Source organism: Strigops habroptila, chromosome 13, assembly GCF_004027225.2.
Source record: "Strigops habroptila isolate Jane chromosome 13, bStrHab1.2.pri, whole genome shotgun sequence".
In the NCBI taxonomy this organism is placed as follows: Eukaryota; Metazoa; Chordata; class Aves; order Psittaciformes; family Psittacidae; genus Strigops; species Strigops habroptila.
The window spans coordinates 16,450,943-16,466,015 of NC_044289.2; the positions used below are offsets into that span (position 1 = coordinate 16,450,943).

Below are 15,073 nucleotides of genomic sequence, written 5' to 3' on the forward strand. Positions count from 1 at the left end.
TCAGGGGCGGAGTCAGCGGCGTCAGGGGCGGAGCAGCGCCGGAAGGGGCAGTAGCAGTGGCGGCAGGAGCGGCGGCAGTCTCGGCAGCAGGGGCGGCGGCGGGCGAGGTAGTAAAAGGGGCGGCGGGAGCGGCGGTGGATGGGCGGTAGGGGTGGCGGCGGCGGCAGGAGCAGCAGGAGCGGCAGGGGCAGGGGCGGCGCCGGCTGCAAGAGCGGCATGTGGAGAAGGGGGTGCGGGAGCGGGCAGGGCTGGAGGCAAGGGCGGTGGCGGCGGGCGAGGTAGTAAAAGAGGCGGCGGGAGCGGCGATAGAGGCGGCAGCAGCGAGGGGGGGCAGCGGCGGCGGCCAGAGCGGCGGCAGCGGGAGCGGCAAGGACAGGGACGGCGCCGGCTGCAGGAGCGGCGGGGGGAGGGGGCTGGAGCAGCAGGAGCGGCGGGGGGAAAGCGGGGGGGGCGGGGGAGGGCGCGGGGCGGCAATGGCTGGGGGCTCATGGTTCATCAGTGCATTTAATTAAAGTTGATTTGCTTTACGTTTTTTTACGACTATATAAATTTATTTGAGATTTAGTCGAGATTTTATCACTTTTGTTCACTTTGATTCCCTTATGCAGTTTTTCATTGAGTTTTAGTCACTTAATACTGATTTTTGGTCACTTTATTAACTTTTTTCTATTTTTATTCACTTTCTATTTGCTTTTTAGTCACTTTTTTCAGGTTTTCGGGGTTTTTTTCCCCATTTGTATTCACTTCTGTTCGCATTTATTCACTTTTTATTGAGGCATAAATACTCACTTTTACTCAATTTTTTATTTGCCTGAATTCACTTTTAATCGCTTTTTATTCAGCTGTGTAGGGAACACCTGGTTTCAATAAGAGCTCATGAGGCAGAGGGAGGTTTAAAGCTTTGTTTGAATAAAGGGAGATCTCCACCAGACACACCTGGTTCAGGGTTCTCCATTTGCAGTCAGTATCCACCTATTTGATACTTGCCCTGCATGCAAAGTGCCTCCTCCTTTTTCCTTTGCCTCAGATCCTCCGAGCCATTCTACTGTGCATAAGGGGCAGTTCCCATGAGATGGGTGAGTTTCACAAGGTTAAGCAAGTTCTGCAAGGTTTAATAAGTTCTCGCTTTATTGACACTGTTTCTTTTTCATAGAACCACAGGGCTTTTGTAAGATTCTGCACTTTGTCCCTGTTGTCAGCAGGTTGTGTATTTTTGGCAAGGCCACAGCTGTTCTCTACAAGCTTTATGCACATTTTTGTCACTCTTCAGCTCCCATGTACTTGCTTTGGATTTGCTTTTACTTCACTTTTATGCTGTTTTTTTCAGATGTATTTGCTTTTTAGTTCCTTTGAGTGATCTTCAATTCAGTTTTATTCACTTTTCTTGGAGATTTATTCAGATTTATTCCCTTTTCTTCTTTTTCATTCACGTTTAATTGACTTTTATTCACTTTCATTGGTGTTTATTCCCTTTTCAGCTTTATGCCTGTTGTATTTAACTGCAGTCCAGTTTAATGGAGCTGGAGCGACTGCACCGGGCACGGCCCACGCCCCAGGATGCTCAGGTCCAGGGGCTGGGGCCCTCAGGATGGACCTGAGCCCCCCGCGAAGGTGAGACCCACAGCCACCCCCACACAGCCCCATGGCGACCCAGTGACACCCATAGATACCCCACAGCAACCCATAGATGCACGCGCCTGTTGCATGAAAGGGTAAAATAATTTGGCAGAAAATAAATCCCCTTGCTTTCCAGCTGGTCCTCAGATATTAGAGGGGCTGGGTGCAGCTCAGCTTAGATTCTGAGTGATGCCCAATTTGCCACTATCAGTCCGGTCGCATTCAATATATTGAATAATCACGATTCCGGATGCACTAATAGTGCACTGCACCTTCAGTCTAATCGTGCTCATGAACTAGCACGGCCACACTGAGGGAGCTGGTCACGTTCAATGAGAGATTTACGATTAGCTACTTAAACAGTGCAGTTTATTAAAGCAACAGATACAGGTTCTTCTGGATTGCCGGTGATAAATACACTGTCTGCAAAAGCACGTGCAAATAATAAGGTATACAACTGCGCGGCAAAGTTATGAATAATACAGCCTGGCTTTAAAGTATAAAAGTAAAAAGCAACTCTATATAGAGATTCCTAATTTTCCCCGGGGAAGCACTGGATACAGTGCAAGTCTTACCCAAAGGCGTCCCTATGGGGGGGGAAGAAAGGTCCAGCCCGTCGACCGGTCCCAGGAGTCGAGAGTAGTCAGCTGATGGGGTCTTCCTCGGCTCGTCCACGATGATGTCTTCCGTAATGCTTCCCACTTTTTGGGTCATTTTTATACTATTTTTCACTTTCAAGGTGGAGCTTGAGTGACTCTAGTCATACATACCTTTATTGTTATTGGTGTAAATTTTCCTCGCTTCGCTTTTAAAGGTATATGCCACAAAAAATTCAAAGAGCATACTCAAAGAGGGGTGGTCTCACTTTGGAGGTGGGTAGCATTGGAGGTGGAGGTGTGTTTTCATGTTAAAATGCATTATACTGAAGCAAAGTTCACACAAAGGACAGCATTTTGTCCAAAGATGACAGACCGTCGGCTCAGAGCGACAAGTATGCAGCTTATCAGTTTTAAGTACCACCTAGTTCCCATCTCTGCTGGTGCTGGGATAGAGTTTGGCTGCAGAATCTCCACTCTGCTCCATCCTCCGTCAAGCAATGTTGCCACGGGAACCGCTGTGGAGTGAATTCCTGGCATACCACATGCAGCTGCATCTTACCCTCAAAGTCCGTTTTTCCTTTATGTGTGAGCAATGCTACATTTTTAAATATAAGTTTAATTTCTAAATCATATTCAGTAATTATCCCACAGCGCCCCGTATCCCCATGGTGCCCTGTAGACCTACAACATGTGTTTCCCAGCTTTTATTGACTCCTGGTGTCATGATGTCACCAGGACCACGATGACGTCATCAGCATCATTAATGACACAGTGCCCCATAGACGCCCCACTCCCCGCCCCCGCAACCCCTAAGTACCCCAACACCAGTCGATTTTTGTATTCGTTTTCATTCCTTTTTTTTTTTAAACTTACTTTCACTTTTATTTGAGTTTTATTCATGATTGCTCAGTTTTTGCTGACTTTTTTTTGCTGCGCCTTTTTGCTGCGCCTTTTTGCTGCGCCTTGGCTCACTCTTGGCTGAGGTTTGGCTGAGGTTTTGCTCACTTTTTGCTGAGTTTTTGCTGAGATTTTGGCTGAGGTTTTTGCTGAGTTTTTGGCTGAGTTTTGTCTGAGTTCTTGGCTGAGTTTTTGGCTCACTTTTGGTTCACTTTTGACTGAGTTTTGGTTGAGTTTTTGGCTGAGTTTTGGCTGGTTTTTGGCTTTGGTTTTTGGCTGAGTTTTTGGCTGAGTTTTTGGCTGAGTTTTTGGCTGAGTTTTTGGCTGAGTTTTTGGCTGAGTTTTTGGCTGAGTTTTTGTCCTAGATCTTGTCCGAGTTTTGGCTGAGAGGTTTTGGCTGAGAGGTTTTGGCTGAGAGGTGTTGGCTGAGAGGTGTTGGCTGAGAGGTGTTGGCTGAGAGGTGTTGGCTGAGAGGTGTTGGCTGAGAGGTGTTGGCTGAGAGGTGTTGGCTGAGTGTTGGCTGAGTGTTGGCTGAGGTTTTAGCAGAGTTTGGCTGAGTGTTGGCTGAGGTTTTAGCAGAGTTTGGCTGAGTGTTGGCTGAGGTTTTAGCAGAGTTTGGCTGAGTGTTGGCTGAGGTTTTAGCAGAGTTTGGCTGAGTGTTGGCTGAGGTTTTAGCAGAGTTTGGCTGAGTGTTGGCTGAGGTTTTAGCAGAGTTTTGGCTGAGATTTGGATGTGTTTTTTTCCGAGTCGTGGGGTCATATTTAGAGGAGAATGGACATATGATGAACCAGCCATATGAGAGCCTCTTCTAAGCACGTAGCCACGTACCAAGAAGAAGATAAGAGGAAGAAAACATCTGCAGTCGGATACATGGGAGGAACACCAGGAACTAGATTAACCAGTAAGGACACTTACTGAGCCATGTGATTGCCTCGTGCAAAAGGGCTTTTACCGATCAAAAGGCGCGTGACCGCATGTAGGGATAGAAAACTCTGTATATAAAGGGATAGTGAGAACAATAAAGTGGCTTCTGCTTGATTCACATTGAATTGTGTAGGGTACGTGGTATTCTCTCCTCAGTTGGTGACCCCGACGTGATCGTCAGACGATAGTACCGGGAGCAACTCCGAAGGAGAGGACGAGCTGGAGAGCCGAGCCAGCGGGACTGGAGTCGGAGCAGATCAGAGGACGGTCCGTGAAAAAGAACGTACGTTGCAACGGGACACCCTTAGAGGTGAGCAGCCGGTAATAAGAGATGGGGCAGAGTGTAACAAAGGAAGAAAGTGCGATTGTGAAACTGCTCCTGCATATACTGTCTAAGAGAGGAATTAAACATGATGAGCTTGTGCTCCAAAAGTTATTAATGTGCCGAGAGAACGGGTTCCCCCCAGATCCAGAGGTTGCTTTTAAAGTCAAAACTTGGGAAAAGGTTGGGGAATGGTTATGGGATGCTGTAAGCGACGGCAATAAAGAAGCTAAGGGACTAGCAACAGCTTGGAAGCTGATTCTAATGATTCTTCATCATTCAAGCGATGAAGGCAGAGCGATCAGCTGCTGCCGGAGCTTTTATAGCTTTACAGCTCCCATCGTCTGAGATCAAAATTTTCAATTGGCTCCCTGTCCCTTCCCCCGCTGCCCTATCGGCACCTCCGATAGAGGACGAGGTGGATTCCTGGAAAGACGAGGGGATGGAAGTGGATGAATCCTGGCCTGTACCGCTGCCTCCCGACCCTTGCGTAGAAAAGCCACCCAGGGAGAGCCGCCACCCGTCCCACCCGACCCGTCTCGCCCCAAGAGGCAGCCATCGCTTTTTCCACCTCTCCCTCTGTCCGTGCCTCCCCCGCCAACGTCTCCATGAAAATCATCCACGCTCGAGCCCCACAGGGAACCGGACTGGGCACAGAAACTACTTCGAAAGTTGTAGGATTTGGAAAGAGATAAGATCGCTCAAGAAGAACACGTGGGAGGAGGAGGGTGTGATAGCACGCTTGGGAAGCTCCAGGGGGTGGGGGGAGGCAAGAGGCGAAGCTGCAGGAAGCTCCAGGGGGTGGGGGGAGGCGACAGGCGAAACTGCTAAAACTGACGGGGACCCAACACGGCGATGGAGAGGGATTATTCAGAATGCGTTAGTGGAAGGAGAATTCCTTCCTGCGGCATTCCTGGTAATTTTGGGTGGAACGACACCGGGCGGGCTGCAGCGACCTAATCATTGGGAGGGCTTTCATTGGGAAATCATGAAGGAGGCATTACTAATGTCGTTAGCTGTGCAAAATGCTAATGTTGCATGCAAGCGCGTTCTAATGGCTTTATCAAAAAATTCTAGTATTGTGCAAATGGTGGAGGCATAACCTAAAAAAAAAAAACAAAAAACAAAACCCAACCAAAAGAACATAATAATTGTCCTGGTATAAGATAAATCGTTGTAGCTGGCATGGTTTTGGGACCTTATGACCTTCATACAAAATTTATTGTAACCAAAACAGGACTGCAGGTAAGGAGTATCTGAAACTAAGCAGATGTTCAGGAGGTGATGTAGTGAAGGTAACTGATAACTAGAAGGACAAGGAGAAATCACTCATTTATGTCAGCAGTGTTACCGAACTAATTAAGCTGGTGTAAACATTTATCTACTGTGCATGCTTCAAAGACTTCCAGAGCAAGAGTTCAAGGAATGGCCAAGTGATGAGGATTGTTGGAAGAAGTAAAACGACCACCAAAGACCACTACCACATTGTTACGCACATGCGAAAATAGGCATGGAATTATGTGTGGGGTTGTATTTGGAGGACAGCGGACATGTGATGAGCCAGCCGTATGAGGGCCTCTTCTAAGCATGCAGCTGCATACCAAGAAGAAGATAAGAGGATGTGAACCAGCCATCAGAGAGCTGCTTCTAAACACGTAGCTGCATACCAAGAAGAAGATAAGAGGAAGAAAACATCTGCAGTCGGATACATGGGAAGAACAGCAGGAATTAGGTGATCCAATAAGGACACTTACCAAGCCGCGTGATTGCCTCGTGCAAGAGGGCTTTTACCAATCAAAAGGTGCGTGACCGCATGTAGAGGTAGAAAACTCTGTATATAAAGGGATCGTGGGAACAATAAAGTGGCTTCTGCTTGATTCACATTGAATTGTGTAGGGTCCATTGTCGTCTCTCCTCAATTATGTAAAACGATTCTCGGACAACTAATGAATATGTATGACGTTTATCAGAAATGTAATGAATATGTATGTTAAGTAACAATATAATCATGGTCTGTTTGATGCTTAAACGAGACACACATTAGGAGCAGTTATCCCCTGTGTCTCCTGGCGCCGCAATAAAGAATACCTGCTTGTCAACTTAAACTTTGTTGGCAAGTTCTTAACGAGTTCTACGAATCAATTTGGCACCCCAGATGGGACACTCTCTGCTCGGCTGCAGGAACCGCTGAGAACAGGGCTCCTTAGGGCCCCCGGGGAATTTTCCAGGAGGGACCCCTCGACTCACTCAGATCACTGCGGGAGCAGACAAGGACCATCTTAAGAAGGTATTCTTTTGTAAACATTGTTTTGTTTTGGTTAACATTCCATAAGTCGTAGGAGACGTCCTGCACGGGAGTCTGTTTGAAGTTTGGATTTTGGTGTGTTAACCTTTTGTTTGGAGCCTTCCGTAAATCAAGGTATAGAAATCTCGTAGGTAAAGGCGTATACCTGGCTGCTAGCGCTCAATTGGTATACATTTGGATTTGTTTCTGTTTGTGACTTGCTGGTATTTGACCTAGTTTTTGGGATTATCACAGTAACGATTTTGGTATTGACGATTATAATATGGTTAAAGCTGCACTGTATGTTGTGATTGTGTCATTAATAGTTGTCTAATTGGATTTTGTTTGTGTTTTAGGTATTGTAGTTGTGTGGAGTGTGTATGTGGGATCCCTTGTGTGTGTGCGTAAATTAGTAATGGGATATCAACAGAGCGAAGTAATGTATGCAGATATGTTTTTCACGTAAGAAACCAGCAGGAGTGGCAGAAGGAATGTGGAATTAAGAGAGCTCTGCCAGATCCCTTAGTTTTAGCTTTGGGAAAGGGACAGGAGAAGCAAAAAAAAAAAAAAAGGGCAACAGAAACCGAAGTTGGAGAGGTGTTGTTCGGGTTGTGATATTGGAGAAATGTGTTTAAATTAAGGAAAAAGGAGGAAGATAGGGTAGAAGATTATGTATTATTGACACCTCTGAGAGGAGCATCCCCTGCCCTGAATCCTTCTGATTACTGACGAGGAGGAGAGGGTTGCTGTTGCTGACAACTGAGCAGGGGATCTGAAAGTGTTACCCCAATTGCTGCACGCATTGGTAGTTAAAACAGGACCGGTAACTCAGGCACCTTTGAGACGCAATGGGACCAGAGGGTCGGACGAGAATAAAGTGAATTTTTCAATGGAAATTTAGATGCTTGGAAGTTAGCTGTGAAAGGACTATTGAGATGATTCCAATACGAGTGGCAAAAAGGTTTGGAGTTGATTGTTTAAACGCCAAAATCCTGACTGGGGTGATATAGACGTAATGCTGGATGCTTAACTGAAACAGAAAACAGCTGGTGCTAAAAAACTGCCTGCACTCATGTGAGTGCTCAGATTTACTGCAGGGAGCATTAAGCAGGCAAAAAAAAGAAGTACAACAGTTAAGGCCCGATTGTAATGATCAGTACAATTTTGGGATGTGCCGTCTCGAGTTATCGCCTCCTTGTTTGCACCTGGAGTAGCTGCAGCAAAAGCATTAGGACACGTGACTGAGTTAGGGTGTTGGGCCGCAAAGCAGATAAATTTAACGTCAGAAGTACTTACACAAATGCTTAATGATGTAGATAGCATAAGACACGCTGTTTTGCAAAATAGACCTGCAGTCGATTTTTTGCTTTAGCACAGGGTCACGGTGTTGAGGATTTTGAAGGGATGTGTTGCATGGAATTGTCTGGACCATTCGGAGTCAATCATAAAAGTCTCAAGGAGATGAAAGACCAATATGAACAAACTAACGGTGGTCAATTCAGGTTTAGGATAAGTGGTTAAGGGTTTGGGGCATAACGGGTGGGCTTTTAGATCTTTGAAACCAGGCATTGTAATTTTAAGTATAATTGTGATTGTATTGTAATCGTTTCCTGTATCTTACAGGGAGTATCAACATGGTTACTAATTCCTTGAAGAAAAATTTGGCTGGTTCAAAAAGAAAAAAGGGAATTGTGGGGTCGTATTTAGAGGAGAATGGACATATGATTGAACCAGCCATATGAGAGGCCTCTTCTAAGCACGTAGCCACATACCAAGAAGAAGATAAGAGGAAGAAACATCTGCAGTCGGGATCCGTGGGAGGAACACCAGAACTAGATGAACCAATAAGGACACTTACAGAGCCGCGGTGATTGCCTTGAGCAAAAGGGCTTTTACCAGTCAAAAGCACGTGACCCCATGTAGGGATAGAAAACTCTGTATATAAAGGGGATAGTGAGAACAATAAAGTGGCTTCTGCTTGATTCACATTGAATTGTTGTAGCGTACGTTGTATCTCTCCTCACCAAGTTTTGGCTGAGTTTTGGCTGAGTTTTTGGCTGAGTTTTTGCTGAGCTTTTACTGAGGTTTGGGCTCACTTTTGGGCTCACTTTTGGCTGAGTTTTGCTGAGTTTTGGCCTACTTCTTGGCTGAGCTTTTGGGCTCACTTTTTGCCGAGGTTTTTGCTGAGTTTTGGCTCACTTTTGGTAGAGTTTGGCTGAGCTTGTGCTGTGTTTTTGATCTTGCTGAGTTTTGCTGAGTTTTGGCTCACTTTAGCTGAGTTTTGGTTGAGTTTTTGGCTGAGTTTTGGCTTAGGTTTTTGCAGAGGTTTGGCTGAGGTTTTGGCTCACTTTTGGCTCACTTTTGGCTCACTTTTGGCTCATTTTGGCTCACTTTTGGCTCACTTTTGGCTCACTTTTGGTAGAGTTGTTTTTTGCTGAGGAGTTTTTGCTGAGGAGTTTTTGCTGAGGGAGTTTTTGCTGAGTTTGGCTCAGTTTTCGGCTGAGTTTGGGCTGAGTTTGGGCTGAGTTTGGGCTGGAGTTTGGGCTGAGTTTGGGCTGAGTTTGGGCTGAGTTTGGGCTGAGTTTGGGCTGAGTTTGGGGCTCACTTTTGGCTGAGTTTGGGCTCACTTTGGCTGAGTTGGCTCACTTTTGGCTGAGTTTTGCTTGAGTTTTTGGCCTAGTTCTTGTCTGAACTTTGGCTGAGTTTTGGCTCACTTGTGGCTGAGTTTTTGGCTGGTTTTGGCTGATGTTTTGCTGAGGGTTTTTGCTGACTTTGGCTCACTTTTGGCTCACTTTTTTGCCGAGTTTTGCCAAGGTTGTAGCCGAGGTTTTGCCGAGGTTTTTGCTGAGTTTTGGCTCACTTTGGTGGAGTTTTGGCTGAGCTTGTGCTTGTGTTTTTGATCTTGCTGAGTTTTGCTGAGTTTTGGCTCACTTTTAGCTGAGTTTTGGTTGAGTTTTGGGCTGAGTTTTGGCTTAGGTTTTGGCTGAGGTTTTGGCTGAGGTTTTGGCTGACTTTTGGCTCACTTTTGGTTAGAGTTTTTTGCTGAGGTTTGGCTGAGTTTTTGGATGAGATTTTTGCTGATGTTTGCTTGAGGTTTTTGCTGACTTTTGGCTCACTTTTTGGCTCACTTGTTTGCCGAGTTTTTGCCAAGGTTTTAGCCGAGGTTTTGCCGAGTTTTTGCTGAGTTTTGGCTCACATTTGGTGGAGTTTTGGCTGAGCTTGTGCTTGTTGTTGATCTTGCTGAGTTTTTGCTGAGTTTTGGCTCACTTTTAGCGGAGTTTTTTGGGGCTGAGGTTTTGGGCTGAGTTTTGGCTGAGTTTTGGGCTGAGTTTGGGCTCACTTTTGGCTGAGTTTTGCTGAGTTGTTGGCCTAGTTTCTTGGTCTGAACTTTGGCTGAGTTTTGGCTGATGTGTTGCTTGAGGGTTTTTGGCTGACTTTTGGCTCGCCGCCCGTTTTGGCCTACTTTTTGCCGAGTTTTGCCAAGGCTTTAGCCGAGGTTTGCCGAGGGTTTTGCTGAGTTTGGCTCACTTTTGGGGTTGGAGGTTTTGGCTGAGCTTGTGCTGTGTTTTAGATCTTTGCTGATTTTGCTGGAGTTTTTGGCTCACTTTTTAGCTGAGTTTTGGTTAGTTTTTGGCTGAGTTTTGGCTTAGGTTTTGCTGAGGTTTGGCTGAGGTTTTTGCTGAGTTTTTGCTGAGTTTTGGCTCACTTTTGGGTAGAGTTTGGGCTTGAGGCTTGTGCTGTGTTTTTGATTCTTGCTGGTTTTTGGCTGAGTTTGTGCTGGAGTTTTCGGTTGTGTCTTTGCTGGAGGTGGTGGGCTGAAGTTTTTACTCACTTTTGGCTGAGTTTTGGCTGAGGTTTTGGCTCACCTTTTGGTAGAGTTTTTGCTGTGTTTTTGGCTGATTTTTGCTGAGTGTTGCTGATCTTTTGCTGAGGTTTGGCTGAGTTTTTGGATGAGTTTTTGCTGGGTTTTGCTGAGTTTTTGCTCACTTTTGGCTGAGTTGTTGCTGAGTTTCGGTTGTTTTGTTGCTGAGTTTTTGCTGAGTTTTGCTGAGGTTTTGGCTCACTTTTGGCTGTGGTTTTGGCTGTGGTTTTGCTGTGTTTTTTCTGGAGTTTTGGCCCGAGTTTTTAATGAGATTTTGCTGTGGTTTCTGATGAGTTTTGGCTGAGTTTTTCTGTTCTTTTGCTGAGTGCTGATCTTTTGCTGAGTTTTGGGCTCACTTATGGCTCGCTTTTTGCTGACTTTTGGCTGAGTGAGTGAGTTTTTGGGCTGAGTGAGTGAGTTTTTGGGCTGAGTGAGTGAGTTTTTGGCTGAGTGAGTGAGTTTTTGGCTGAGTGAGTGAGTTTTTTGGCTGAGTGAGGTGGTTTTTTGGCTGAGTGGGTATTTTGGCTGAGTGAGTGAGTTTTTGGCTGAGTGAGTGAGTTTGGCTTGAGTGGTTGAGTTATTTTGTGGAGTCTGTCTCAGAGAGCCTCTCGCAGGGAGCCTGCCTATCTGAGAGAGTCTGCCTCAGGGAATCTGTCTCTTACATAGAGTCGCTGTCACAGGAGAGTCATCCGTCACAGTATCTCTCGCAGAAGAGTCGCCAGTGCAGAGAGATTCTGTGTGGGTCAGAACATAAATTTGAGTGTAAGTCTGAGCGAGTTCTGCTTACAGAGTGAACCTGCTTTAGAGAACCCTGTGCGTGTGCCTCAAGTGGAGTTCTGAGTGTGACTCTGGTGGAGAGAGGCTGTCTCTCACGTTTAGTTGTCCGTCGCAGTGTCTCACGCCGAAACTGTCCTCTCAGAGAGTTATCCGTCGCAGAGGAGTTCGTCCATCCGGCGAGGGAGAGTCGTCCATCACGGGTACCTCTCGCAGAATCGTGTGTTGCAGAGTGTTGTCTGTCCAGATAGTCATCTGCAGCAGAGAGTCGTCTGTCGCAGAGATTCTTTGAGGGTCAGAAGATGAAACTTCGAGTTGCGAGTCTGAGCCAGTCTGTTTAGAGAGTGAACTTCCTTGAAAGTGAGCCTGCGTGTGTCCCAAGTGAGTTCTGAGTGTGACTCTGAGTCAGAGAGGCTGTCTGAGAGAGGCGGTCTGAGAAGAGGCAGGAGGCCGTCGCAGAGAGAGAGAGGAGGCTGTCGCAGAGAGAGTGGAGTCTGTGTCAGAAACAGAGGGCTGTCTCAGAGAGGCTGTCTCAGACAGAGAGGCTGTCCCAGAGAAAGAGTCGGTCACAGAGAGAGAGGACTCTGTCTCAGAGAGAGAGGAGGCTGCCTCGGAGAGAGGAGGCTGTCTCAGAGAGATGGGTCTGTCTCAGAGAGAGAGGAGGCTGTCTCAGAAACAGAGGCTGTCTGAGAGAGGCTGTCTCACAGAGAGAGTCCGTCGCAGAGAGTGTGTCTGAGAGAGTCTGTCTCAGAGAGCCTGCCTGTCTCAGGGAGCCTGCCTGTCTGAAAGAAGTCTGTCTCAGGGAGTCTGTCTCAGGGAGTCTGTCTGTCTGAACGAAGTCTGTCTGAGAGAGTCTGTCTCAGGGAGTCTGTCTCTGAGAGCCTCTCTCAGGGCGCCTGCCTCTGAGAGTCTGCCTGTCTGAGAGAGTCTGCCTGTCTGAGAGGCTGTGTCAGGGAGCCTGTCTCAGAGTCTCTTACGCACAGCCATCCGTCTCAGAGAGTCGTCCGTCACAGTACCTCTCGCAGAATCGTGTGTTGCAGAGTGTTGTCTGTCCAGAGAGTTGTCTGTAGCAGAGAGTCGTCTGTTGCAGAGATTCTGTGTGGGTCAGAACATGAACTTTGAGTGCGACTCTGAGCCAGTCTGTTTAGAGAGTGAACTTCCTTGAAGTGAGCCTGCGTGTGTCCCAAGTGAGTTCTGAGTGTGGACTCTGAGTCAGAGAGGCTGTCTGAGAGAGGCTGTCTGAGAGAGGCTGTCTCAGAGAGAGAGTGAGTCCATCCCAGAGAGAGAGAAGTCTGTTTCAGAGTGAGGAGCCTGTCTCAGAGAGCCTGTCCCTCACCTTTAGTTGTCTGTTGCAGTATCTCACGCCAAACTGTCCGTCGCAGAGAGTCGTCCGTTGCAGAGAGTCGTCCGTCGCGGGTACCTCTCGCAGAATCGTGTGTCGCAGAGTGTTGTCTGTCCAGAGAGTCGTCTGTAGCAGAGAGTCGTCTGTCACAGAGATTCTGTGTGGGTCAGAACATGAACTCTTGAGTGTGAGTCTGAGACAGTGAACTTCCTTGAAAGCGAGCCTGCGTGTGTCCCAGTTGAGTTCTGAGTGTGACTGTGAGTCAGAGGCTGTCTCAGAGAGGCTGTCTCAGAGAGCTTGCCTCAGGGGGCCTGTCGCAGAGAGTATGTCTCACCCAGTCTGTCTCATGGGGCCTGTCTCAGGGAGGCTGTCTTAGGGCGTCTCTCACAGAGTCTATCCCTCACGCAGAGTCGTCTGTCGCAGTATCTATGGCAGAAAGTTGTCCGTCACAGAGTCATCTCTTACAGTATCTGTCGCAGAAACTTATGACGCAGAGTGTCGTCTATCACAAAGAGTCGCCTGTCGCAGGGAGTCGTCTGTCACAGAGAGAGTCTGTGTGGGTTAGAAAATGAATTTTGAGTGCAAGTCTGAGCCAGTCTGTTTAGAGATGAACTTCCTTGAAAGTGAGCCTGGCGTGTGTCCGAAGTGAGTTCTGAGTGTGACTCTGTCTCAGGGAGCCCGTCTCAGGGAACCCGACTCAGGGAGCCCGACTCAGGGAGCCTGCGTGTGCCTCAAGTGAGTTGAGTGTGACTCTGCCTCAGAGAGTGTGACTTTTGCCTCAAGAGGTCTGCCTTAGAGAGGCTGTCTGTCATTCATTGTTACTACTCGTCACAATGGTGATTATTTGGCTCTCAGACTTGTTGCGCTTGATCTCAGAGTTTCAGCATGTTGTACCTTAACTTACAGCCACTATTTGCTGTTTTAGCGTTTATCGGCTGGGGGGCCTGGGCTAAGGTTCTTGTTTCACTGTACTTCATGGTAATGACTTGTAATACAATAGACTCATTGATCATGAAACTGGTCTGGTTTGTGCTTCCAGCGTGGCCATCACCTCTATACATTGGGAGGTATATAATGAAATATTCTAGCAATTGCATATCTTTTTTTTCTCCTCGGGGGGTAAACTTACGAAGGAAGCATTCTCTTTCACCCCCTGTTCCCCCACCAGCCTATTTGCAACAGCAGTTGAGAGTTCTGAAGGTTTTAGATGGCCTTTGAGTACCCTTGAAACCTGCCTGCTGATTGTGCTGGGGATCAGCATGTTGGGCAAACATACAGAGTGTGTTTTACCCCACCGGCCATCACATCGTAGGAACATCCTATTTCATTTATTCTCAAAAATTCAGCAGTATCAGGTTCGAATCTGGTCTAGGATTAGACGACGATATAGGAGGACCACCAAGAGATTTTCCATGAGGCTGGACAGTTATGAGTGGCAGGGTGTGTGGGATAGTATGGGCAAGTATCTAGGCCAGTGGGCTCCTCCAGTGCTTTGGCAACTTCACCATCTGAACAAGTGCAACAATCCGGAAAAAACTAGTAAAACACTTAAACGAGGTGTGCTGTCGTCCTGGTTATACCAGAGAGGGACAAATCATGGCAACGTGCTGGGGCTTGGCCTATGCCTACAGAGCCCTGCTCAACACTATCCAGCACCTTCAAAGGGAAAAAAATGTGTCTGGATCTGATGGCAAAGCAACAGACAACGCAGCTATGCCAACTACAAGCACAGCAGCTACTCAGACCCTGACCACAACAGACAACACAGCTACTCCAAGTACAGCAGCTACATCAACCCCAGTGACAAGCACAACAGCTACTCAAACCCTGACCACAACAGACAACGCAACTACTCCAACTTCAAATACAGCAGTGACAAGCACAACAGCTACTCAGACCCTGACAGCAATAGACAATGTGGCTACTCCAAGCACCGCAGCCACACCAACCCCAGTGACAAGCACAGTAGCTACTCAAACCCCGACAGCAACAGACAATATAGCTACTCCAAGCACCGCAGCTACACCAACCCCAGTGACAAGCACAGTAGCTACTCAAACCCCGACAGCAACAGACAATATAGCTACTCCAAGCACCCGCAGCTACACCAACCCAGTGACAAGCACAGTAGCTACTCAAACCCCGACAGCAACAGACAATGGCAGCTGTTGGTGTTACTCAACTCCCAAGCGCAACAGCTGCACCAACCCCAGCAATAGACATTGCAACCACTCCAATCCTAGTGGCAGGCACTGCAGCCACTCCAACCACAGTGACAAGCACTGCAGCTAAACCAAAATGGCCAGTTTTGTGACAATGTCTGTTGCCCCTGTAAGCAAAAGCAGACGAGAGGCACAAAGAGCAACCCGCGAAGTGAAGAAAGATGAAGACCCAATGCCATTTCTACATGCAACAGCATCTGAACAAGAGTTACTACTACGTGGGTCAGAGG

At 47.3% G+C, this 15,073-nt stretch overlaps 1 long non-coding RNA gene across 2 annotated transcripts; it reads left to right on the forward strand.

The window, feature by feature from the left end:
- Window positions 1-2,797: 2,797 nt before the first annotated feature.
- LOC115615033 lies at window positions 2,798-6,464 on the forward strand. 2 transcript variants are annotated; one of them, XR_003993926.1, is made up of 3 exons: window positions 2,798-4,014; window positions 4,194-4,347; window positions 4,644-6,464. It is a non-coding gene; the product is annotated as an uncharacterized LOC115615033 (long non-coding RNA). The 2 variants fall into 2 exon arrangements; XR_003993927.1 differs by having other exon boundaries at window positions 4,770-6,464.
- Window positions 6,465-15,073: the final 8,609 nt, after the last annotated feature.